Source organism: Triturus cristatus, chromosome 12, assembly GCF_964204655.1.
Source record: "Triturus cristatus chromosome 12, aTriCri1.1, whole genome shotgun sequence".
Taxonomy (NCBI): Eukaryota; Metazoa; Chordata; class Amphibia; order Caudata; family Salamandridae; genus Triturus; species Triturus cristatus.
The window spans coordinates 544,607,298-544,631,878 of NC_140595.1; the positions used below are offsets into that span (position 1 = coordinate 544,607,298).

General features: G+C 44.4%; 1 protein-coding gene across 2 annotated transcripts in view; it reads right to left on the bottom strand.

The window, feature by feature from the left end:
* SLC12A4 (solute carrier family 12 member 4) overlaps nucleotides 1–24,581 on the bottom strand; it is a 477,810-nt gene that overhangs the window by 327,490 nt on the left and 125,739 nt on the right. The window lies entirely within an intron of this gene.

The window sequence follows — 24,581 nt, forward strand, 5'->3', positions numbered from 1 at the left end:
CTAAATCCATCGTTTTTTTGCTCACCATGCCATTCCAGTTTGAACCCAGCCATATGCAAATCAGTCTTGACTCTGCCTCATGGGAACAGTCCAGCCCGAACTACCAAGCCAGGTCCTCACTGGACTGGAACCAAGCATCCTAGGACCAGTTTCTGGGTTTCACCCCTCTTCAGCCAGGATAGCTTGATTCCAGTTGCATGGAGAGCACGGGACTCACACGTCTGAGCATACCCGTCACCGAAACCGGTCCTAGGATGCTTGTTTCCGGGCCAGGGAGGACCTGGCATATTTTTTCCCTGAAAACTGGCAGTATTTCTTCGCGATTTCTAGTGGGAAATTGTAGTTGCCACCGTCTCACAAGTAAGCTTTATAACTAATGTGTTTTAGACTTTGAAACTGGCGGATAGTCCTCTTTTTAGGTCTGCCACGATAATGGAACTGTCTTCAGACCTTCTGGGATCAATATCTTGTCGCTGAAAAAGAGTGCTTGTTGCATTCCTAGTGGCTCAGAAGGGGCGGCCCCAAACTAATATGGCTGCCACATTGAAACTTAGTGCTGCAATGTTATGCAGGGGAAAACCTCTCCACCATGCGGACATCAAATGATACTAAAGGTCTGATGCTGAAACACAGCAAGAGATTCCTTACACATCTATCGCTAAATGAGATAGATGTGTAAGGAATCTCTTGCTTATCTCTAGTGATATATCAGAAAATCCATGCAAGGTTGTATTTGTAGACATTTCTGCACTTACTTAGTTTCTTTTATGGACTTCCCTACTCATAGGTGCTTACAGTCCTTAAAGCTTAAGTGAGAATCCTGAACCACAGTCTCATAAGATGATGCACAGATCTTTTTGGATGTGTATCAACATGAAAGTTCCTATGTATTTAAGAAATTAATAAAATAGGTGAGTATTATCCCGACAGGATATAGAGTCATCATGTGAAGTTGCTGTGAGGGCATCTAGTGTTACCTTGGTTCGATATAAACTTGGTATCTACCAGATCTGTAGGTGCACCTTATATGTGGCACTTCATTTAACATCGTTTACTATGGGTCTCCCCCCTCCACAACCTCTAGCACATTCGCCCACCCAGAACGAGAAGCTTTGGAGAGAAGGCGTCACATTGGCATCTCCCGAAGCGGCCTGGGCTGAAAAAGGTTCCCTGGCAACATGATGAGGCAGAGTGCAGCCCTGCAGCTGCTGTTGACCAGAGGAGAGGCAAGGGCTCAATCCAGTGAGTGCTGATGCTCCCTCGCCAGCACCGGTAAGAGGGAGGTGCTGCACTAAGCAAAGGCAACCCCAAGGAGCAAGCAAAGGGAAGTTGGCCAAAGACACATTGCCAAGCGATCGTGGACGCCCTGAGTCTCTGACCTTACCCTCTGGAAGCAGACAGACACGCAGCGTCATCTGTGGCCGCCTGGCCAAGCAAGCCAGCTCCACCAGAGAAACATCTCGGTGTGGGGCCTTGCAAGGCCCTCCATGGGCAAACTGGAGTCCCACCAACACAGCCCCAGCTGCAAACACTTGAAGGGGCTGCACACAAAGGAGAGAAGTGATGCCTCCCGCCCGAGACCGGTTGAGGAGCTCCCAGTGTGGCAGTTGCGAGTCCGCTGGGGGTCTTGTATTGGTTTAGTCAAGATCGCGGGCAGACCAGCAGTGCCATTGGGAAGGAGGGGGACTCAGCGAGGTCTCCCCAGTGAGTACACCTTGTGGGGTATTGTTGTTGGGTCAACATTACTGGGGCACGGCTGGCCCCATTAGCCTGAGCAGAGTGGCTGGGCCCTTCCGCATATTCCTCGGCGGCTGTGCCATGCATAATAGGCAGCTGCCACTCACATTTGGGGGCATTGTTTTGCAGGCATCATGGGGAAGACCTCAACAGAGGCCCCCCACTCTGTAAGGTTAGAGAATCCCTGAACTGTACACTAATGGTTTTTCATAACGTTTTCATGATGAGTGCAATCTGAAAGTATTGCCTTAGCGCACTAACTGGGATGTTATTCCCAATGTTTCCCTAATTATTTTTGTGGCATGTGCAACCTGCTATTATTTACTGTAATGTTTTATCTGTAATGAATATGACAATTGCCTAGTGGGCAAAGTGAATTATGTGTTTGTGGTCTAATGTATTTTATGTACAATACAAAGGATATTTTTATATGGCCTTGTGTGGAGTCTTTCTGTGGTGTGCCTAGTGTGTCACTGGTGTGTGCGTGTTACACAAACACTATACATATTGCTTCTGGAATAAGCCTGACTGCTCTGCCAAGCTACCAAGGGGTTAAGCAGGGGTTAACATGTGTGTGTAACTCCCTTAACCTGAGTAGAGTAGTGGGTTCAGCCTGGCTTAGGTTCATACCCGAGCCAACCAGTAACCACATTTCTAACAGCCAGCATAGAAGCACTGCAATGCGTACATACAAATAGTAATCAGGCAAACTAGATATAATAAAGACAATAAGGCCAGTGCTTTTGTGGCTGTGTACTTTGTATATTTCAGAATGTTTTGGAAGACCAAAAAATAAAAAAAATAATGAGGGTCTTCCACGTCACGCTCATTCAGTACAGATTTGGTTGCATTTTGTGGCAGGTAGTCTCTTTTTTAATGCTATTGGTAACAGAAAACGTTGAGCAGAAAGTTATGAAACCCGTGAGGCGGAAGGTGGTATAGAAAACCTATAGAATCGTAAATGGAATGATTTGCATTTATCTGAAATAAAACGTTCAGATCCCCTTTTCAGAAATGACATAGAACTAAATTGTACCATCCTCTGTTAAAAGTTGTCTGAGAAAAATACTGCAGTATATTTTTATGGCATAACCTTTACCTTCCACAATCCTGTGATTAAGTCCAGAGGAAGGCTGGAATGTTTAGTCTTTGGCTAAAGAGCCCTCAAACACTTTTCACGGCTCTTTAGTACCTGCTGTGCTGAGACAAACCAGCAGGAAACACCTTAAATCATTAAGTACACTTTGTCCATGGTATGGAGTAAATACAAGAGGGTAATACGAGCCAGCACAATATTTTAACTAATGGGCATGCACAGGACACTCCATCTCGAAAAACAAAACAGGAAGAATTTATTAAAAGTGTTGGGATGCCTTAATGGATCCTATAAACCAGGTCTGCCTGAGGAAATCTGGAGTATCTGGTTACCCTATGTCACAATGCTGGGCAATAAGTGCGGACTGTGTGGCGCGGGGCACCTGCATCAATATGCTGGGAGTATCCAATGTGCACAATGTGCCAGAATGCATGCACTTGAACTCCAGTGATTTTCAACCCCAAGTATGAGTGGACACATGCTCCTCACTAGAACTCCTCCCCCATCTCCGGTCACCTCACTGGTCCAGAAGCGCAGCCCTGCTCCTCTGGCTTGGACTGTGATACCCAGAGCATCCCCACCAAAGCGGTATGCCTGTGTAAGTGCAAGGCAACCAGTGGGCCTGTGAGTGTAGGAGGATCAGTATACCCCTGTGACTGTATTGGGAGAAGGCTGCCCTTGGGAGTGCAGAGTGAATTGTGTGTCTTAAGGAGACTAGAATTGCAAGATTCCCCTCTGGATAAAAACATAAATACCATAAATCACTCAACCTTTGCTATAGGTACACACCACATTAAAAGATACACCACCGAGTACCACAGCTGTTAAGAAATATATATATGGCTTTAATCCTCTTAAATGAAAATAGTTTCATTTATATTCTGTATCAGACAACATCGTAATGTTAAAAACATATACATCACAAACAATAATGCTAAACAATATAATAAAAAAAACATAAAATCAATGACATAAGGGAGAATGACCACAACACAATAATTAGTCCATTATAAAACCAGCAAATCTGCTTATTGGATCAACAGAGGTCCATGACAGTATCGCATTCCATATAAAGACTCCCTAAGTACTACAGATTTTGCTTTAATCCAGCGACGCTTTTCGGTGGACACTCTTGTTAATAGCCACCTTCTTCAGGGCTATACACTCCTTGCCCCTGCATTACCAGTGACATCTATGGGCCTTATCTGTTACTGGAGAGAGGGATGTGCCTCATGGAGTGCATTATCTTTGCGTAGCGCATTTCGTCCTGTGACTGCACCATCAGTAATGGTAAATCCAAAGACCACTAATGCCCCGGTAGATCCTATGCTATGAACACTAGCTGACATTGCACCATGTCAGCAGACGCCTGTTGCTACCATGTACTCAAAAACGGAGACTGTTCTGTTTTTACCCATGGAATGGTCCCCTTCTTTCTTCAACTTCCACCTTTGAGAACCCTTGTTAACTGCTCCGGTCAGTCATTGAAACAGTCAGCCCATTTTTTTTTAGGGTGTTTGCATGGCCTGCAATTTACAACATCTTTCACCTCTCACCCAGCTTGCTGCTTCTTCGCTGAGAGGGGAAAGGGGAGCTCCTAACACTCCAGAGGGCCTTCCTTGGATTCTACCACTTCAGGAAGCGCATACTGTACAACCTGTATCTTGGTCACTACATTCCACAGGGATACTGTACTTCCTTACAACGATGATCACCAAAGTGTCAAAATACTTGGAGAGGAAGTGCAATTCTGAGTAGGATACCAAATACTTATGTCCTGTGAAAGGGTTTCATATAGCTTACCACACTGCTGCACTAATCTTTGCTGTTCCAATGACGAAGACAATAAATGATGGTTACTTGTTCCATATACACGTTCTCCATTTTGCTTGTCAGTATATCTTGTTCTATTGGTTAGCTCCACAATTACCTACTGTGCCATGTGTCATCTATGTTTCTCAGGTGTATGCAGACTCCTTCCTCCAAATTGAGTCCACCTTGTATAGGAATATTGTATTTGGTAGGGACGTAGTCTTTACACATGCAACACCAGGGTGGGGAACTGAAGACACTATCCATTTTAATCCTTTTTCCGAGTCTCAAAATGCTTAGTCCGCATTGGGACCATAGCATTTTTAGGTCTCGCCTACGCAGCACGCATGCGCTGCTTAGGAGAGACCTTTAGTCATCGGCACAGCTTTGGGGGCAAAAACATGCACGCGTTCCATTGCCTTCAATGGCAACGCGTGCACGTGTGGCGATTCACTTGCGGGAGCGAGCGGCTGGCACCACATGTTATCAATTATCGCAGCGCCAGCCGCTCGCTCCCGCAAGTGAATCACGCAGGCCCCATCCTCTCTCCACCTGCTGCAGCGCGAGCTTGTTTTACTGGCGGCCTCCTGGGTCACAGCTGGGGCCCCTGCAGCACCACAAGGTGAGCCCTGTGTGAGTGCTTTGCAGATAAAATGGATGGACACAGAGGGAGTGGTCACTGACAGCTTCAACAGACCAAATTAAAACTGGTCTCCTGATCTTACAGGTGACAACTAGCCCAATGGACAGGCTTCTCCATTAACATCGCTTCTTGAAATCTAATCACATCCTCTCGAAGTCAACAAGATGGCTGGCTGGCCCGGTGAGTTTAACGATCCCTGCTGACATTTGTTGTGAGTTCAAAGTCACAAGTAGGAATCCTGGTAAAACTGACTCAGCCTTCTATCCTTGGTGTTCGTAAATTGAATACCATTACATTGTTTGATGTTATCAACAATTAGCAGCATTTCCGCCCCTCTCCCAGCCCTGATGACAATGCTGTTAGTGACTAAGAGGCAGCTCAGGTGTCATCTGTACCCTAAATTTCGCCTACATTTTTATTATACAAGGAGCAAAATGATAGTCTATTAAATTAAAAAACAGGTTTTTGTACAGCACTAACGCATTCGAAGGTGCTCTCATCTGTGATCATGAAGTAAAGGGTGCTCGGTGAAATAAAATATTTACCTAGGAACACACAATCTGCAAGCATTGCAGCCGGGATTAATCACTGGTTTGTTGTTTCACTTTGTGCAGTTCAACCGCAAAGAGGGAATTTTTCTGGCATCAAAATCACATCAAAAGTTAATGCTTTGTCTGTAGTCCTTGCTGCCTGAGATTAGAGGGTGGTGGCAGGCAGTAGCACTTGAAAGCTCGGCTTGAGCTTTCAGTGGCTCACCCACCACTACTACTGACGCATAATGTAGGAGTCATAATTTATTGACAGAAAGACATGCACAACACGCTGTAAACCAAACTCGACCGAAATTATAAAGCCCTCATTGGCACAAATCCTTTAGCTGGGCATGTTTTTTTTTTTTTTTTTTTTTTTTTTTTTAATCATGGAGGGCATACATTTGTTGTTAATGAGAAGAGTGAAGGTATCACATATGCATGTCAAATAGGACACACTGTGGCAAGTCTTATGTGCCTTCTTCCACGTCGACAACAGCATCTTTAAACAGATTTAATATATAGGATTCACTTTCTCGATTACCCTTTTTCAATGGGTTTAACTCGTCTGTCTTATTGAAACAAAACCACTTTACTTCCATCTGATAAGATTCATGCTTGTGTCTCATTTTACAGCATCCACTAGTTGGCAATATAGGAAAAGCCACACCATTGCAAACCACATGGAAGATGTTAAACGTGCACACACTTGGCTGGGTTCTTCCTATGATCAAATTACAACATTTGAATTGAGCTTTCTACTTTGGCCAATGTTCTTTTCCTGTGCTTGTGTAAAACACACAGAAGAATAGTTTTTACATTTCCTTGTTACTCAATCTACAATTATGTCACAGCAGCTGTTTAGCTGCAACAACACTTAAAATGTACTTGCCATTCCAGTGGTATGTACATCTATCACTCCCAGGTAGCCAATATAGAATCACAATTATGAGTGTCGTTTCTGGAAAGCTGCATCTTTTAGAGCGTTGCCTCTCCACCACTCCTGGGTGGAGCTTATAGAAGCTTATCATTCTTGGTAGTTTTGTAACTATGACTTCCAGTGGGCGACATCTTCACTGATAGTCGGTGGATCCCACAGACCCTTATTTCACTCCAGATCTTCCACCTGCTCTGGGTGGTCCTCATTGACATATTACTCTTGTTTTGGATGGAAATGCACCCTTCTGTTGGTAGCTCGACTGCTGGGGGAATTCCAAATGGGTTGCAGTGTCCCATGCATGAAATTGCCCACCTTACCCCCCCCCCCTCACTTAGACCAGATCACAAATCCACGCCCTGCCAACAAAGCACAAACAACCGGAGAGCAGAAGATGACAAGTGTGTTAGGTGCACACAAACCTGGCTCTATTAGTTGTATCACTCTCTGCTTCACATCATGATAAAGCAGAGACACAAGTTGACTGGGATACTATTGGAGCACCAATTCGAGAGTCAGATACAACACCCAAATTCTTCCCACTTAGGTCACTCTATAGGCGCACATTCTACCGAACATATAGAAAACTTTATTGTTCGATTAATTAAAATCTTTAGAATAAAAAACATTCTGATAATTACAAAAGGTTAAAACAAAAAGAGATTCAGTAATACAAAAGTAAAAAAGTTTGACAGAGCATAATTACATAGAGCCGAGAGGGTACCGGATTTAATTTTTCATAATTTTCCTGACGACATGTGATTTCTGTAAAAGAAAATGTACCATGAGGGGCAGAATAACGTTGTTGCTATAAAGGAGCCATACCATTAAAACACAGAAACAGAGACGGACAAAGGACAAGACGAGAAAAGTCCAACTGTCCAATCCGCTAACATCAGCAACAGTTGATTGCACCAAAAAATTGTGCTGCATAAGTAAATACTTATAAGTTCCCAAAAAGCGAGACCTATTGGCTAGGCCAATGCTTGTTTACGTGGGTGCTGTGACAGTCTAGTTTGAACCACTGCACTATAAATGTGATGCAAGGTGAATTTGTAGGGCGCTGCTCATCACCCATGAGGGCCTAAAACCTGCCTATGACATGCAAAACCTGATAACATATCAGAAAAAATAACATTATAATAAATAATATATTTTTATAGATATAGTGATAATATTGGTTTGAATAAGGGTGCATCTATTTATACAAGCTTAGAAATACTAGATGTGTGCACAATATATGAAAATATCACAGACTGAAAACCTTCCTCCGAGTAGACGATTGCTGGCTTTCAGGTATAACTTGGTGAGATTTTTGGTTCAACACTGCCGCCAGTATTTTCAGTGAAAGCAATACCATTCAAGATTAGTGGAGGTAAAACTGGGTGCCTGAGAGGACCTTTTGAAAGGAAGCCTTGTATATAAGGATCAATCAGGATTCTGCCAATTGACCCATGTACTTCTAGGAGTAACTAAGTTGTAATTTGTTGAAAATAACGCAAATTGTTGTTTAAACATTCTTAAATGAAACTAGCAAAGCATTTTAAAGGGACTGTCCTTGGACCTGTTGTTTCAGGAAGGAATAAGGTAAACTATCTTGTCATCCTGACTTGCTAATTAATTGAGCATTGACTCCCCGGATTGTGTGGTTATTAAAATCAAGTTCCTCACAACTGAAAAACGTTTAAAACTTTTCTTACCAAAGAACGTTAGAACATTTGTTAATTCACGTTGGGATTACGGTGGTGCACTCTTGCAGGGTTGCCAAATTAAAAGGGAAAAGGGCAAAAACTGCAGCCGGACTAAGTTATATCTGAAATGTCAGTAAAACACCAAATAATTTAAGGATTTGGATTTGTTAATTGCAAGGAGAAGAAGCAACAGACCAACTACCAGCACAAACGATTCATATCCATCTCGTGGTGCTGTACCACCTCCTGGTCACTCCTATGTTTTACAATGAACACGTATAGAGCACTCTACCTCAGGGACATCTTAAGGATTTTGGGGGCCCTGGGCCAAACGTATTTTGGAGGCCCCTGTTCAGGACAGCTTTGAATTTATGATCCAGTTTCAGCTTTCATGCCCTCTTTGGCCAGCTCACTGACCGTGCACATGCACACTCATCCAGATCCTAAATGTGTTCACGTCTAGTGACCATGCATAGTGATGTGTGTTTTTAATATTGTAACACAGCAGCAGCTCACTAATATTACTGCAAATAATCTGTGACAACTTTCCGTTTCTCATAAATGAGGTTCTGTTTTGATCTAAAAGAAATTTTTTATGGATGTTGCATGAAACAAACACAATATTTCTTCACCAAAATGTCTGTAATATGTAGTAGACTCTTACCCATCACCCACATTAAAAATACATTAAAGAAAAATAGCATTTAAAACAATCTGAGAATTTTTCAAGGTCATCAGGCTAAGATTCTCTGCAGAACAGAGCTGGCTCTATCAGGGGGCCCCCTGAAAGGATGGGGCCCTGGGCCAGAGCCCACTTTGCTGAAGCTTTACCTCACAGGGAGGCTAACTGGTGCTCTCTCCACCTTTAATGTTCCATATGTATTTTCTATTTTAGTTCAGAAACTTCTAAAACCATGACTATTTTAATGTATTTAAGAACAACCCCATGATGTACTATTTCTAATCTTGTGAATATCTGCTGCTATGCAATTACTTTGTACTTTTATCTTCTCATTTTGCATTTTTCAGCCCAGAAGCGGATTTCCAATGAAAAGGACCACATATGATGTACTGTGTTCTTCTGCGCTTTTATCTTTTTCTGCCAGGCTACTTTTGAAACTTCAAAAATTCTTCTAAACTTTGGAGTTTCTTCAGATTTTAACGATGCTGCAACTTTGTGAATTTAATTACATCTCCTGCTGATATTCGTGTTTTTATATCAGTTATACGCTTCAACTGTAACTGGCCCCTAGGAGCAATTTGTATGGGGTACATCTCGGAAAGCATTCTCTCTACTGTCAGAGCAGAGTACAATTGGAGTAGCAAACTAATCTCCATTTTAAAATCAAGAGGCTCAGGTGCCAAAATATTTTTCAGAACGCATTAAGTAAAACATTAATGACATCAGTCTTAAACAGATTCATAACTACAAACAAATGCATTATTTCCAAAACAGGAATAATTACATTTGTGAACCAAAAAAGTAGTAATACTTTAAGGGCATTTAACTTTTACCATGCATTCGTTACAAAGCAACACATTTACCATGCATGCAAGTAGCAGGCATGGTACTTTACAATGGGTACGTTTAATTTTTAAAACATTTTTAAAGGACGTGCTTTTCTATAGTTCTATATATAGTTATATAAAAAATATACTTTTGTCATTTTAGGAAAGAGGGATTCAGGTTTAATGGGTCGCTTTTTAAAAATGAGTAGGAGTAAGCAACAGTAAAGGTTTCTAAGGGGTTGGTAAGGGTTTCTAGGGTTCATGGATAGGTAAGAGAAAGTAATTTTTAGGTTTCAGAGGTGGGTTGAGAGGTAGAGGTAAGGGGATTATAGAGTTTAGGGGAGAGTAGCGGTAAAAGGAGGTAAGGAGTTTTTAGAGGACAGGGAAGGGTAGAGGTAAAGAGAGGAGGAGTTTCTAGAGTTGAAGGGTAGGAAGAGGTATGACCTTTGGAAAGGAAAAAAAAATAGACTGGGGGTAATCTCCCCAAAAATACAATAACTTCTATATCAAAGGGAGTTGGGGTTAGCCCCCAAAACAAAATATATGGTGCTGGTTCGTTAAAATAGATTTCACAGCAATCTCACCCTGAGTGAGCATCTACATTTGTTTGTGCTGACCTTTAGGTTACTTTCTGGTGGTTTCCACCGGTGATCCACCCTTCAAGGTATCAGTGGTTAAAGAGGAGCTTTGTTTGTGGTATAGATTACCAAGCATCCTCCCAAATGAAAAAAGAGCCAGGACACGAATGCAAGAGATTAATACTGGTTTATTGTATCAGGCAGTAAAGTCTGTTTAACTAGCCTTTGTCACAGGTATACATACTCCCATTAAGAAATGAGGGTATCTATTTGGAAATGGTTTGCACCATTGTCTGAATACATACCATTCCTTCTAGTCAGGATAAGCGGAACACACTACTGAAATAACCCCTGCTCACCTCCTTGGTAGCTTGGCACGAGCAGTCAGACTTATGTCAGAGGCAGCGTGTAAAGCATTTGCACATAACATACAGTAATACAGTGAAGACACTACAAAAAGACACCACACCCATTTTTTAAAAATAACCAATAGTTATCTGGGCACACACGACCAAAACGATAAAAGATCAACATACAGTAATAAAAAATATGCACTTTGCAAGGACAACTTTAAAATGCAATTCCTTGAAGCCAGTAGCTGCATCCGGGGCTACCACGGTGCTGAAAACAACAGTATCCAACAGATTTGGCTGACTGCATTGGTGCGGGCCGGTCGTGGCAACTATCACAGTTGCGATGAGAAGCATAGTGGTGCGGCGCCCTCAAGTTGCAGTGTAGGCAATGGCTCCGTGATGGTTGTCCAGCAGCGTCAGTGAGAAAAGGGCTGCGGTGCGGGATGAGGCAGTGCTCGTTGCAATGCTGACAGGTCACAATGCAATCGGCAGTGCAGATTGATGAGAGTTAGCGTCTGACTGCGGTGTGGGATGGGGCGATGCGTAATGTAACTTATGAGCAGTGCCCCCAAAACACGCGCAGTCAAGGTGTCGAGGTCAGCATGTAGCGATGTAATGGTGAGACCAGGGCAGCAGAGTGAAGCAAGGCGGTGCGGAGTGCGGCGCCCACAGGTGTCAGTGCAAGCAGCGGCTTGGTGGCGGTCGCAATCGTCGTTGTTTGGTGAGACCAGGGTTGGGGTGCAAAGTGTGGCTGGGCCTTCTGAAGGGCCTTCAGGACACGGAGCTAGCAGTGGTGTCGGAGATAATGTTGGCTGCTTTACCCATCTGTGGTAACTGAAATCCACAGTTCTAGAGGCGGTAGCGAGTGGTAAGTGAAGTCTTTGCTGTCCCTGAGACTTTGTGAACAGGAGGCAAGCACTATTTCAAGCCCTTGGAGATAATAAGCAACAGGTGAAGAAAGTTCAGTCCAGTCCTTTCACTGCCCAAGGCAGATGCAGCAACTGCAGGCCAACCCAGCAAAGCAACAACACAGCAATGGACAGTACTCCTCCGGTCAGTTCTTCCAGCTCTTCTCCTCGGCAGGTTACTTAATCCAAGCAAGTTCTCTGAAGTCTTTTATCTCCCTGATACTTCCAACAGGAGGCAAGCTCTACTTCAAGACCTTGGAGAAAACTCTATTAGCAGGATAATGAAAGTACAATCCAAGTCCTTTCCCTACCCAAGACACAAGCAGGAGGCCAACACAGCACGCAGCGAAGTGGCAGTTTCTCCCGACTGTTTTTCCAGCTCTTCTTCCTGGTAGGTTCCTTAGTTCAGCAATAATCTAAAGTTCTGGGGTCTGGGCCCCAATATTAATACTCATTTTCTCTTTTGTCTTTTGGGCAGAGCGTCTGTGCTCAGCCCAAACCAGTTCTGTCCTCTCTGGTCCAGCTTCCTGGCAGGAAGTTGGGACAGCATTGTCCAAGGCAGACCAGGCCTATTCAGGTGCTAGTGAAACTACTCCCACTACTCTGAATGCAGCCCAGGTTATTCAGCCCAGCACGGACTCATCCAGGAAAGGCAGGACACACATCAACCCCCCCCCCCCAGTGGCTGTCTGAGAGAATGCACATCCTCAGCCCCTGCCACTCCAAAGCTAGACAGTCAATCCACAACCCAGCAGAGTCACACAGGATGGCTAAGCAAGAAAATACCCACTTTCTAAAAGTGGAATTTTCAAATACAGAACACAAAAATCATCTTTACTAAAAGATTAATTTCTACATTCTGAGTTCAGGCATACTAAACTAATTTGCTATTTTGTCCCACTGGGAAGATATACTCGTAAGATGTTATAAGTAAACTCCCATTCTATCCTATGAGACTTTCAAAGGTGAAAAATGAATTAGACTATTTCTCTATTAGGACATGTCACACACATCAGTACATGTCTTACCTTTCACATACATTGCGCCCTACCCATAGGGGTACCGTGGGCCTACCTGAGAGGTGTCTTACATGTAAGAACCAATCAATCAACAGATTTGTAAAGCGCACTACTCACCCGCAATGGTCTCAAGGCGCTGGGGGGGGGGGGGGGGGCTGCTATTGCTCGAACAGCCAGGTCTTGAGCGGTTTCCTGAAGGAGAGTTGGTCCTGGGTCAGCCGTAGGAGGGTGGGGAGGGAGTTCCATGTCTTGGCCGCCAGGTAGGAGAAGGATCTTCCTCGGGCGGTGGCTCTGCGGATGCGTGGGACGGTGGCGAGGGCTAGGCTGGCGGAACGGAGCTGGCGAGTGGGTGAGTAGAATGTGAGGCGGCTGTTGAGGTATTTGGGGCCCATGTCATGGAGAGCTTTGTGAGCGTGGGTGAGGAGTCTGAACGTGATCCTTTTGCTGATGGGGAGCCAATGCAGGTCTTTAGGATGGGCGGAGATGTGGCAGTGGCGGGGGATGTCTAGGATGAGTCGTGCAGAGGCGTTCTGTATGCGCTGGAGTCTTTTCTGGAGTTTGACTGTGGTTCCAGCGTAGAGGGTGTTCCCGTAGTCCAGTCGGCTGGTGATGAGGGCCTGGGTGACAGTCTTCCTGGTTTCGATGGGGATCCACCGGAAGATCTTTCGGAGCATGCACAGGGTGTTGAAGCAGGATGACGAGACGGCATTGACTTGCTTGGTCATCGTGAGGGAGGAGTCTAGGATGAAGCCCAGGTTGCGTGCGTGATCCGTTGGCTTGGGGGCGATGCCCAGGGCAGGGGGCCACCAGGAGTCGCCACAGGCAGAGTGGGATGGTCCCAGGATGAGGACTTCCGTCTTGTCTGAGTTCAGTTTCAGACGGCTGAGCTTCATCCATTCCGCAACTTCTTTCATCCCTTCCTGGCGGTTGGCTCTGGCTGTTGTGGGGTCGTTGGTGAGGGAGAGGATCAGCTGGGTGTCGTCGGCATAGAAGATTATGTTGAGGTTGTGTTGGCGTGCGATGGCTGCGAGCGGGCTCATGTAGATGTTGAAGAGGGTGGGGCTGAGCGAGGATCCTTTTGGGACGCCGCAGAGGACTTCGGTGGCCGCGGATCGGAATGGAGGGGGGGGGGGGGAGGGGATGGGGGAGTCGGACTCTCTGGGTTCTTCCGGCGAGGAACGAGATGATCCACTCCAGGGCCGTTCCTTGGATTCCGGTGTTGCTGAGGCGATGTATCAGGGTGCGGTGGCATACGGTGTCGGAGGCGGCTGAGAGGTCCAGGAGGATGAGGGCAGCTGTTTCTCCGTTGTCGAGCAGGGACCTGATGTCATTGGTGGCTGCGATGAGGGCGGTCTCGGTGCTGTGGTTTGCTCGGAAACCGGACTGTGAGGGGTCGAGGGATCCGTTCGTCTCGAGGAAGGCGGAGAGTTGTTTGTTGACGGTCTTCTCTATGACTTTGGCAGGAAAAGGGAGGAGCGAGATGGGGCGGAAGTTCTTGAGGTCGGTGGGGTCCGCGTTGGGTTTCTTCAGGAGGGCGCTGAGCTCTGCATGTTTCCAGCTCTCCGGGAAGGTGGCGGATGCGAAGGAGCTGTTGATGATGTCCCGGAGTTGGGGTGCGATGATGTAGTCGGCTTTGTTGAAGATGTGGTGTGGACAGGGGTCGGTAGGGGAGCCGGAGTGGATGGTGTTAATCGTGTGGGTGGTGTCTTCGGTGTTGACCGGGGTCCCGGTGCAGAGGGTGCCGAGGGTAGTGGTGGGGGGTGCCGGTTCGGTGGTTGGGTGCGTGGTTTGTGCGTCGAAGCTGTTGTGTAGGTCGGTGATCTTGCGGTGAAAGAACGAGGCGAGTGACTCACAGAGGTCCTGCGAGGGTGTGATGTCGTTGCTGCAGGCGCTGGGGTCGGCGAGCTCTTTGACAATTCTGAAGAGTTTCTTGCTGTGTTGGGTGTTGTCCAGTCGTTCTTTGACTGCTGTCCTCTTGGTGATGCGGATCAGCTGGTGGTGTTTGCAGGTGGCGTTTTTGAGGGCTGTCATGTTTTCTGTTGACTGGTCGTGGCGCCAGGCTGTCTCGAGGTAGCGGCAGGTTTTCTTGGAGCTTTTGAGGTCGTCGGAGAACCACGAGGTCATCTTGCTGTAGGGTCTGCTGGACGGGTTCTTCAGTGGTGCGAGGTAATCGGCGCAGTTGGTGAGCCACTGTGTGAGGTTACGGGCTGCTTCTTTGGGGTCCGTCGTGTTGGTGGGAGGGTTCTGGCTGAGGGAGGTGGTTAGCTGGTTGGTGGTGATGTTGCTCCAGCTTCTGCAGGGTGCCTGTTGCGGGTGTTGGTGGGTCATGGTTCTTCTGTAGTTTAAGTGGATGCAGCTGTGGTCTGTCCAGTGTAGTCCGGTTGAGTGGCTGAAGGAGATGTGCTTGCTGGAGGAGAAGATGGGGTCAAGCGTGTGGCTGGCGTGGTGGGTGCGGGTGTTCACCAGTTGCTTGAGTCCGAGGTCGGCGAGGTTGTCCAGCAGGGCGGTGGAGTTGCTGTCATTGTTGTTCTCCAGGTGGAAGTTGAGGTCTCCTAGGAGGATGTAGTCTGGGGAGGCTAGTGCGTGCGGGCTGACGAAGTCTGCGATGGATTCACTGAATTGTGCACGCGGTCCCGGGGGTCTGTAGATGAGAGTGCCTCTGAGGGTGGTTTTGGGGTCGGTGTGTATCTGGAAGTGGAGGTGCTCGGCGCCGGTGTCGACGGAGTTGGTCGTGATCCGGATGGTGTTTTTGTGGACGATGGCGAGGCCTCCTCCTGTTTGGTTGACGCGGTCCCTCCGGGTGATCTTGTATCCATCTGGGATGGCTATGGCGATGTCAGGGGCTGAGGAGGCGTTCATCCAGGTTTCAGTGAGGAAGGCGACATCTGGAGATGTTGTTTCGAGGAGGTCCCATAGCTCGATGGCGTGCCTGTGGATGTAGCGGGTGTTGAGCAGGATGCACTTGAGGTGATTGTTGCTGGTGTCTGGTCTGGTGGGTGCGGTGCAGGTTCGGGGGCTGGTGTATTTACAGGCAAGGCAGGCGAAGGGTCCGTGTGTGCGTTTTGGAGTGGCTTGGTAGCAGGTGGCCCTAAACGTGCCAGTGCAGAGAAGCCGCCACGGGTCAATAGTGCCATATACATGTACCTAATGGGCAAACATGAAAACAAATAGTGACATGTATCCAAAGTCTCAACCTCTGAAATACATGAAATTTCCATAAATAAAGATCGACCAATTCACAACATTCATTAGTTGTCGAATGAAGGAAATGGGCAACCTACAGATGCTTAGCACTTAGTGAGTACAACAACGAGAGAAGTGTACAATTTCCAAAATCACATGTTATGAGATTGGTAAATTCAATATGCAAAACAGCAATTCTCGTCAGTCAGTGCAGTCTTTCAATCAATGACCTGTCAGGGACCGTCTACTGAATGCACAGTTTAAATCCTCATGGTTCCTAATTGTACATAAACCTGACCTCCAGTTCACGGTCTCTCTGCAAAATTCAATATTGTACATGTAAGCTTCTGCAATTGGTGGCACTCTTTTATTGATCTCAGTACATAATTCCTGCAGATAGGGCTGCACATTATTACCGAGTCTTAAAGTCTGACGCAGGTGAATCTGGCAAATTTGTGGCACAAACAGTAGCGCCTTTCCATGCACCACCAGCAGTCAGGAGCAGCCACAATGTTGTGGACGATATATATATATATATATATATATATATATATACACACATACACACATATATACACATATATACACACACACATTTATGGGGGGTATACACACACACACACACACAGACTGATAGATATATTCACTGAAAAAACAAAAGGGTAAAGTAATGTTACAGTTATGTTGGTCTGAGAGGGTCCTGGAGTGGGTGCATAGGTCTGAGTTGGTCTGTGTAACCTTAGATCTGCCAGCTAAAGTGGTATCCAAAAGACACACGTCCACCCAAACTGTACAAGATATTGCCATGAATAGAACTAATGGATACACGATTAAATGGGAGGGTGTGGACACACTAAAGCTAACTACGTCGCTTCTAAGCTGTTGCAAAACAGGTTTTGCGGTTTGCCTTGACCAGACTGCCGCGGACTCTTATTTTGAATTCTTTCGAAAAGATTACACAGGTATACAAAAGAACTTACTAATAAAATCTAAAAAGCCCCCTATTAGCAAGTCGGGCTGGTTTGACACCACTTGCAGCAAAGCTCATGTAGCTCTAAAAACTGCCTTACATAAGCCCATGAGAGATCAGGCAGATATAACAAAATTTAAAAAAGGCTACAACAGCGTATACATTGGCACTTGACTGATTAATGGTGGGCTCTTAAACAATCGTCAGACACAAAAGATATTAAAGGATTTTGGAAGGCCATGAACGCTCCATTTCTGTCCCCCAAAAACACTCCCAGTATTGAGATTACGATTGTGGAGGCCTAATGGGCGACTCATTTTTCCAGGGTATACTGTGACAATGTAGACAATAACCGTCGTAAGGTCCCTAGAACAGGCCCCATGAGTTACCTCCCAATTGGTATTGATTTTAGTGTGGATGAGGTGATTTTAGCCATCAAAGCGAGTGTGGGAGGAAAAGCCCTCTGACCCGATCGTATTACGGTGGATTTATACAAATCTTGCCCCTTGTTGTGGGGCCCATTATTAACCCTGGTCCTAAAAGCATGCAGTACCCAAGGTTTCACTCCGACCTGGACGGAAGCCATACTTGTCCCTATTTTCAAAAAAGGTGATCGCAACAACCTGGCCTGTTATAGACCTATATCACTTTTGGATTCCCTTGTGAAAGTGGCCAGATGAGTTATTTTAAAGAAATACAAGATGTGGGCAGAGGACACCGGTGTAATCTCGGAGCTACAGTATGGATTCCGCCAAGGTTTAGGGACTGTGGAACAGGGCCTAAACTTAAGCTTAGTATGGGGAAAATACACACAGGCTAAAGGGGGGGGGGGGGGGAAGGAGTCTTTTCTTGTGTTTTGTCGACCTGAGTTCGGCCTTCGATTGTGTTAGCCACCAAAAACTATGGAGTATATTAGAGTCTATGGGGGTGGAAACGCCACTTATTAATTTTTTTACGACAGTCCTATCAAGATGCGGAAAGGTGGTGAACGCAGTCATAACTTCCCTGTCAGGAAGGGTGTAAGGAAGGGGTGCATGTTAGCCCCCCTCCTTTTTACCCTTTAAACAGCTTGGGTGCTACCCTATCGAGGGCATGCCAGGATCTACCTAGTATTGACAAATGGCCAATCGGAGCATTGTTATGCCGTGCTTTTATCTCGTACACAAATAGGCTTGCAAAGTATTTTTTTGAGCTTTCTATCCTTTATATCCAGCCTAGATCTTAATGTAAATATCACCAAAACATTTGTTATGAAATGCAATAAGGTCAACGTTAAGTGTCGGGATATCTTTATAAACAACAAAAACCTTGCATTTGCAACACACTTTTCATATCTGGGGATTGTCTTTGAAAGATGGGGATCATGGGTTAAATCCATTGACACCAGAAAACTCCTTTTTGCTAAAGCCATAGTAGCTTTGATAAACTTTGCCGGGTAACTAGGAAAGCATCCTATTGACTATTTGCTAAATATTTATAAAGCTAAATGCACCTCTGTAGCAATGTATGGAGCCAGCATTTGGGGCGACGCAAATGTAGAGCCCTTACAGCAAGTTGAGAATAGATTTTTAAGATACGTTTTAGCTGTTCCAAGCAGTACAGCTACGTACATCTACCACGCCGAATTAGGATTGGCATATCTATCAGATGTAATCAAAATCCAGCCGGTCTTACTATTACACAAGGTATGGACAAGTACTGCGACCGGCCTCAATAGGGATGTGATGAACAATTGCCTGAAACTGCAACGGGTACTTTGCATTCCTTTGCTTAAATACATCAAACATTTTATGGACGATCTAGGCTGTCCCGAGTACTTTGCCAATCCTGCCAGCTTGATTTCTGTTACAAGAAAGGAATTAAAGTTATCTTGCATTAATCACCTGGAGACGCTTAGATTTTCCACAAACATCATGAAACTGTCTGTCAGAGAATATAAACTGCTCTTGATACAACCGGGGAAACAACCCTATTTAACAAATGTACCAGGGAATTATGATAGGCTGCGACTGACCCGTTTACGTCTAGGCAACTTTCATAACATGGTTACCTTTCCAAAGATGAATGACTGGTCACGCTTACTATGCCGATGTGCATGTGACGATGTATCTGTACAGTCTACTATTCATACCATCTTTTTCTGAAAGTTTTATTCATTGATTAGGAAAAGATTCTCCCTATTTTAAAGGATCAAAGCTTGAGACAATGTCGACCTGCATTCATTAAGCTAAAATTGTTAGATGAAGGAATTTTTACTGATTCTATAGCCAAATACCTGAAAGGGGTGGTTAGATACAGGAAAACCATGCAAGGGCACTTTATTTCTTAATTGTTTACGATATTTATTTATGCTATGCATATGCATATGCATGTGTACGTAATGAGTTTGATACACCTCTTTTTTAATGTTAATACACGTTAATTGTTTTTAATCGATTGTTAAATCTACACATGTTTTATTCCTTTTTTAATGTACTGTGCTTTTAGGATTTAACTTTTTTAATTGAATAAAGCGTAATTTGAATTGAGTTGGTCTGTCAGTGAGGGTGTGAGACTAGGTGCATGAGTGTCTGAATGAGTGAGAGTTAATGCATGAAAACGTGTATGTGTGTATTTAAGTGCATTAGAACATGAGTGGGTTGTGAGTGCATCAATGAAGGGGTCTGAGTTGGTCTGAGAGTGAGTGTCTGAGTCTTTGGACGCATGAGTCTGTGAGTCGGTCTGTGAGTAGGTGTATGCTTGTCTTAATGGGTCTGTGAGTGGGTTCCTGAGTGAGTGCATCTGTGAGTGGGATCATCGGTCTCAGAGTGGGTCTGTAAGTGGGTATATGAGTGTCTCAGTGAGACTGAGGGTGGGTGTAAAAACATTTTTTCAGTTATATTTGTGAAGTCTTCGCAACATATATTCATGAATTTGTTGCGACGTTACATGGGGATCAGCGCGGACAGTTGCAGCAAATTCGCAAATATCACAAGTTAAACTAAAACCGGTTCTTTGACATATTATACTCATAAGGGGTTCCTCAAATACCTGTATATTCCTCTCAAGGGGTCAGGGCACAACCAACCAAACCCCTTATGCCACTTTTTGCCATTTGGTTTGAGCACCAGGGACTGTTCCGATGAGGTAAGACGGCACCCGCAACTCTCTGCTCAGGTTGCGGCCAGCCAATCACGGCATTTCTGTTGGAATGCACATTCACAATTCATAGAGAAATCGTCATGAATTAGCCTCGATCATAGATATACAAATTTGGATTTCCTTAAATTTCTCAACTGCTGAACAGATTTACACCAAATAACTAAAAACGTGATCTGAGAATCAAAATCTACCATACTGTCAAATTCCGTGTAATTCCGCCAGTAGGAAATTAAGAGAAATCGATATATATTGGTGTGATTGGTCATCTTTCTGAATGGGTTAAAGGGTCTCAGTCAACACATTTCATTGCCTGGACAGTTTCAAGATTGTAAATCGTATGGCAAATAAATAAACTCAAAGGTTACATGTTACCTTTTAAACATACATTTTTATCGTATTGGTTTTCATAATTGATATCATCAAATAAATCTATGGTTAAGGTGTGTTGACCATGTGCTTTTCACAAAATTGTCTTTAATCACCCGTAAGAGTTGTTCGTGAGTATATATAAAAAAAAAAAAAAACACTACTTAATTGGTACACACTCTGTAGTGGTGAGATTTTATGATAGAAAGGCAGGTATTTCTTCCACTTCAGTTAGCAGCTTTTTACATTTGCGTCCATAATCAAATTTCACAGCTGATAAAGTGTGGTCTGACTAACACGCATGTATTTCTTTTTTAGATCCTGGAACTCTCATTCATATATTCCTTTCATAGAAACTGGATACAGATGCATAAACATTTTTTAATAGATGCCCCAGAGTGTATATTTATGCACCTTGAGGCTAGCGCTCTCCAACTGGAATTTTCTGGCTAGAGGATTTGCATAAAAAAACAAATACATTATATGAATTAACATCCAATTGTTGCAAAACAGGGTAAAGTTAAAAGGGGCTTGGTGAACTTCTATGGTAACCTTTTAAATCCTGATGATGATCTGGCAGATACGTTGGATCCACTATATATTCTTGCGAATCATAAAAATACTCAGTATTTATAGCACAATTAGATCAAACCCTATTTTCCAGAAAAAGCCATGTATTCCAGGGTGTTGAAAAGCTGTAACCCATTTCAATGGTTAACTTTCACAGCCATTCAAAGCAAATATACTGTATAACATTTTCATTTAATGCTACGTTTAGACTACCCTAAATATTTTCAATATTTTCCACAATATATATTTTAGGTCACACTGTAATCATCAAGTCTAAAGGCAACAACCCGGGTTAGTAGAGGGGGGTGAATTCCTGGCCAGTTCTCCTTGGATTAATACACAAATTAAACAAGTATCTAAAACCAAAGACTATGTTCGGCCTGATCTTCGATCTATTCAGATTAGAACTTTTGTTAATTCCCAGATGGTTTTCTGCAATGGGCTCTGCTTGGATACATCTATAAGAAGAATGTTACAGATCTAGAGAGTTCAGAATACAAAGGTTCATCTTGCCCATGAATTGAGGAAAATGTCTCACATGACTGCTTCTAGACAAAGTCTTTAGTAGCTTCCACCGGAAGCTAGGATCCACCTCAAGTCTTCGTGTCTTCTCCATATATTTCTAAACCGTCTACAGTAAAATTGTAAGAGGCTTGCTTAGTATATGGTGCTCACTTATGTAAGTGTAGCACCCTGCACTAATCCAGACAACGCTTATGGTGATTTAGTGCTCTTAGACAACCTTAGAAATCTCTATAAGTGGTATCTGTGGAGAGCAGCCTTCAGGCTTAGTCAAGAAGGAGTGTACAACTGGTTTTACCAGTTCTTAATCTTATGGGACAGGTTAAGTGAAAAAGTTACAAAGTTAATATTAACAATCACTAACAGATTGCAATATCTCCAACCCGGATATATAATCACAATACACACCATACTTTTGAAATCGAGCACGTAAATAGCACAAATAAACAGTGGTCTCTAGGGGAGACAACACCATATACTAAAATAGTGAAATCCGAACTACGATGTAAGTCGAGACTGGACCCAGAAGATGTAGAAGAGTCAGGGACCCAAGGAACCACCCAAGGTGAGTATCTAGGAACCCCACTGAGGCCGTGTGGGAACACGACCGCGTACTCAATGCAAGTCAATGGGCGAGTTGCAGTTTTAAAGAAGGACCCTTCCTAGCTGACCCTGAATAAACTCAGTGGAAGAAAGGTTGGAGAGTGGATACCCCAGGAACCACAATGCCTACACCAGGGAAGCCGGGTGCATAGGTGCCAAGTGACATTGGAAACCGCTGTTGACCACAAAAGGAGGACTTCAGAAAAGATGCTACTGATGAAGGTAAAAGAGTCCTGTGGAACCCAAAGGTGGATTCAAGATAAGAGGTACCTGAAATCAGAGGGACTAGAGTCTATGCCACTCAGGAGTGACCAGAAGGCACGAAAGACAAATGGCCACCGATGCCTGGGATGCAGGAGAGTTGAGGGTGCCCTTGAAGTTGCAGGTGTGCGTACCAGGCGACATTGTAGAAGACGAGGAGCCATTCACGAGCTGTCCCGCGCCGGATGTCAAGAGCCAAGGTGTCAGTGTCCGGCAAGCGCACCAACAAGCCTTGACAAAGGCAACACATATAGTCGTCAAAAAAGGTGCAGTGTTGGGACCAGCAAGGTCCAAGTGACACACCACAAGCAGGTAAGTCAGAGCAGGCCCAAACAAGCATGGGAGCCTGTTGGAGACAAAGCAGGCCCTCCAGAGGATCTACGGGCCGAAGGCACAGGAATTGCTAGAGGACCTCAAGCTTCTCACCAAAGGATGAAGGACATAGTGCAGGTGAAGATCTTGGCTACAGGAGATGCTTGAAGCTGTAGGTTCTTGGAACCCAAAGATATCTGGAGGAGAGAGTCAACAAGCCATGGCAACGGTACTGCTACAGCGGTTCCAACAAGGGATACTGGTGATGGAGCAGGTAAAACAAGATTTTGTATACCTCCTCTAATTTGCATGAAATTAATTATGTAATCATTCTAAAATTAATTTACATAACATGTTTGCAGTGGAAGTGGTACTAATCAATATTTGCACCTTGATAAACACAAATACACATGGGAGTAAATTGCTAATTGCATGGCAAAATTAAATAATTAACAATGGTACGCAAACTAACTTTAGATTGTGGTGAGATAGAAAATTGCATGATTTATATTGCTTTGTGATTGTATTGTGGCTTAAAGTTAGCGTATGGTAAGTATTATCGCTTTAAATATTGCTGCAGCTAGGAAAATACTAATATATATGGGGATTAGTGTGGGTTTGAACATTAGAACCTTCATTTCTACATATTAATTGCTGCTATGTCTATTTTCGCTTAGTTAACGTTCGGGCCTACTAGGCCGCAGTACTCAAGATGGCGTTCTCTGAAGCAAATGCCACCCTGTGCGCGCGATGATTTTTGTGCATGCCCAGATAGCCATGGAGATCACGAGGGGAAATGAACTCCTGGCATCATGTTCCTTGCCAAGGTCGATGTGATGGGGACTTGACCGCAAGCCAAAAGATGTCCATATGAGAACCACAGAAGAGACAAAGAATGAACCGGTCAATAAGACCCTTTTTGCCTTGAAAAGATACATTTAGTGGTCCCCGCATGGGAATCGGAAGGGAGCGTGACAACTTGTGAACTCTTGTGCCAAGTCACTATGCAGAACCAGTTTGCACTGGGAAGAGTGCAATGAACTATTGATAACCCCGAACTGTCCAATCAGAACATTTGGTCTGCCCCTAAAGTTGCCATATTTTGTATGAAGTAAGGCACAAAAAGTATAATAAGCCCTCATCGGTCATTACGAGGCTGCTAGTGCTGTGGCTGGAGTTGGAGTAGAGTTAGTGTGTTCAGGAGGAGTTCGAGAGTTGCAGTTGGAGTTGCGGTTGTCTTTGGGATAGTCTTAAAGAGGGAGTTCTTGTTGGGTAGTTGTTCTGTATTTTGCCTGACGGTTTGATCCCTTGGTGAGGGTGAGACTGCCTGTTCGAGAGAGTCCTTACTTAAGAATGCGGATAACTCCCTCACTGGTGCTTTGATCCTTTAATATTGTGGAAACAAGTTAATCATATTTTTTAAAAACATGTAATCATTCGCTTGCACAATCTTCTCAAATTCCTCCCATTTGATCCACGGGCACGGTGTAATGCCAATTTGAGGTTTCTCGTGCTATTGATGTGCCCATCCGGACCTCTTTACAATAACACGTACTGGCACATTTATTCATCCAAAGGCAGCTATCCACAATATTAAAGGATCAAAGCACCAGTGAGCTGTGCCTTTGGATTGGGGCGCATGTCACCCCAAAATGCCGGTATTAAAGTGAGGGTAGCCATGCAGAGTGATCCCATGTTCCTACACAAATAATCAGTCCTTACAAGTCATCCAGAAATCTGCTTGGAACACTTTCTGCTGGATCCCATTAAGCAGCACTTTATGTTTCAAGTGCGTGTTAAAATTCCACATATTCAGAGCTCTTTCTCATTTTCAGGCAAT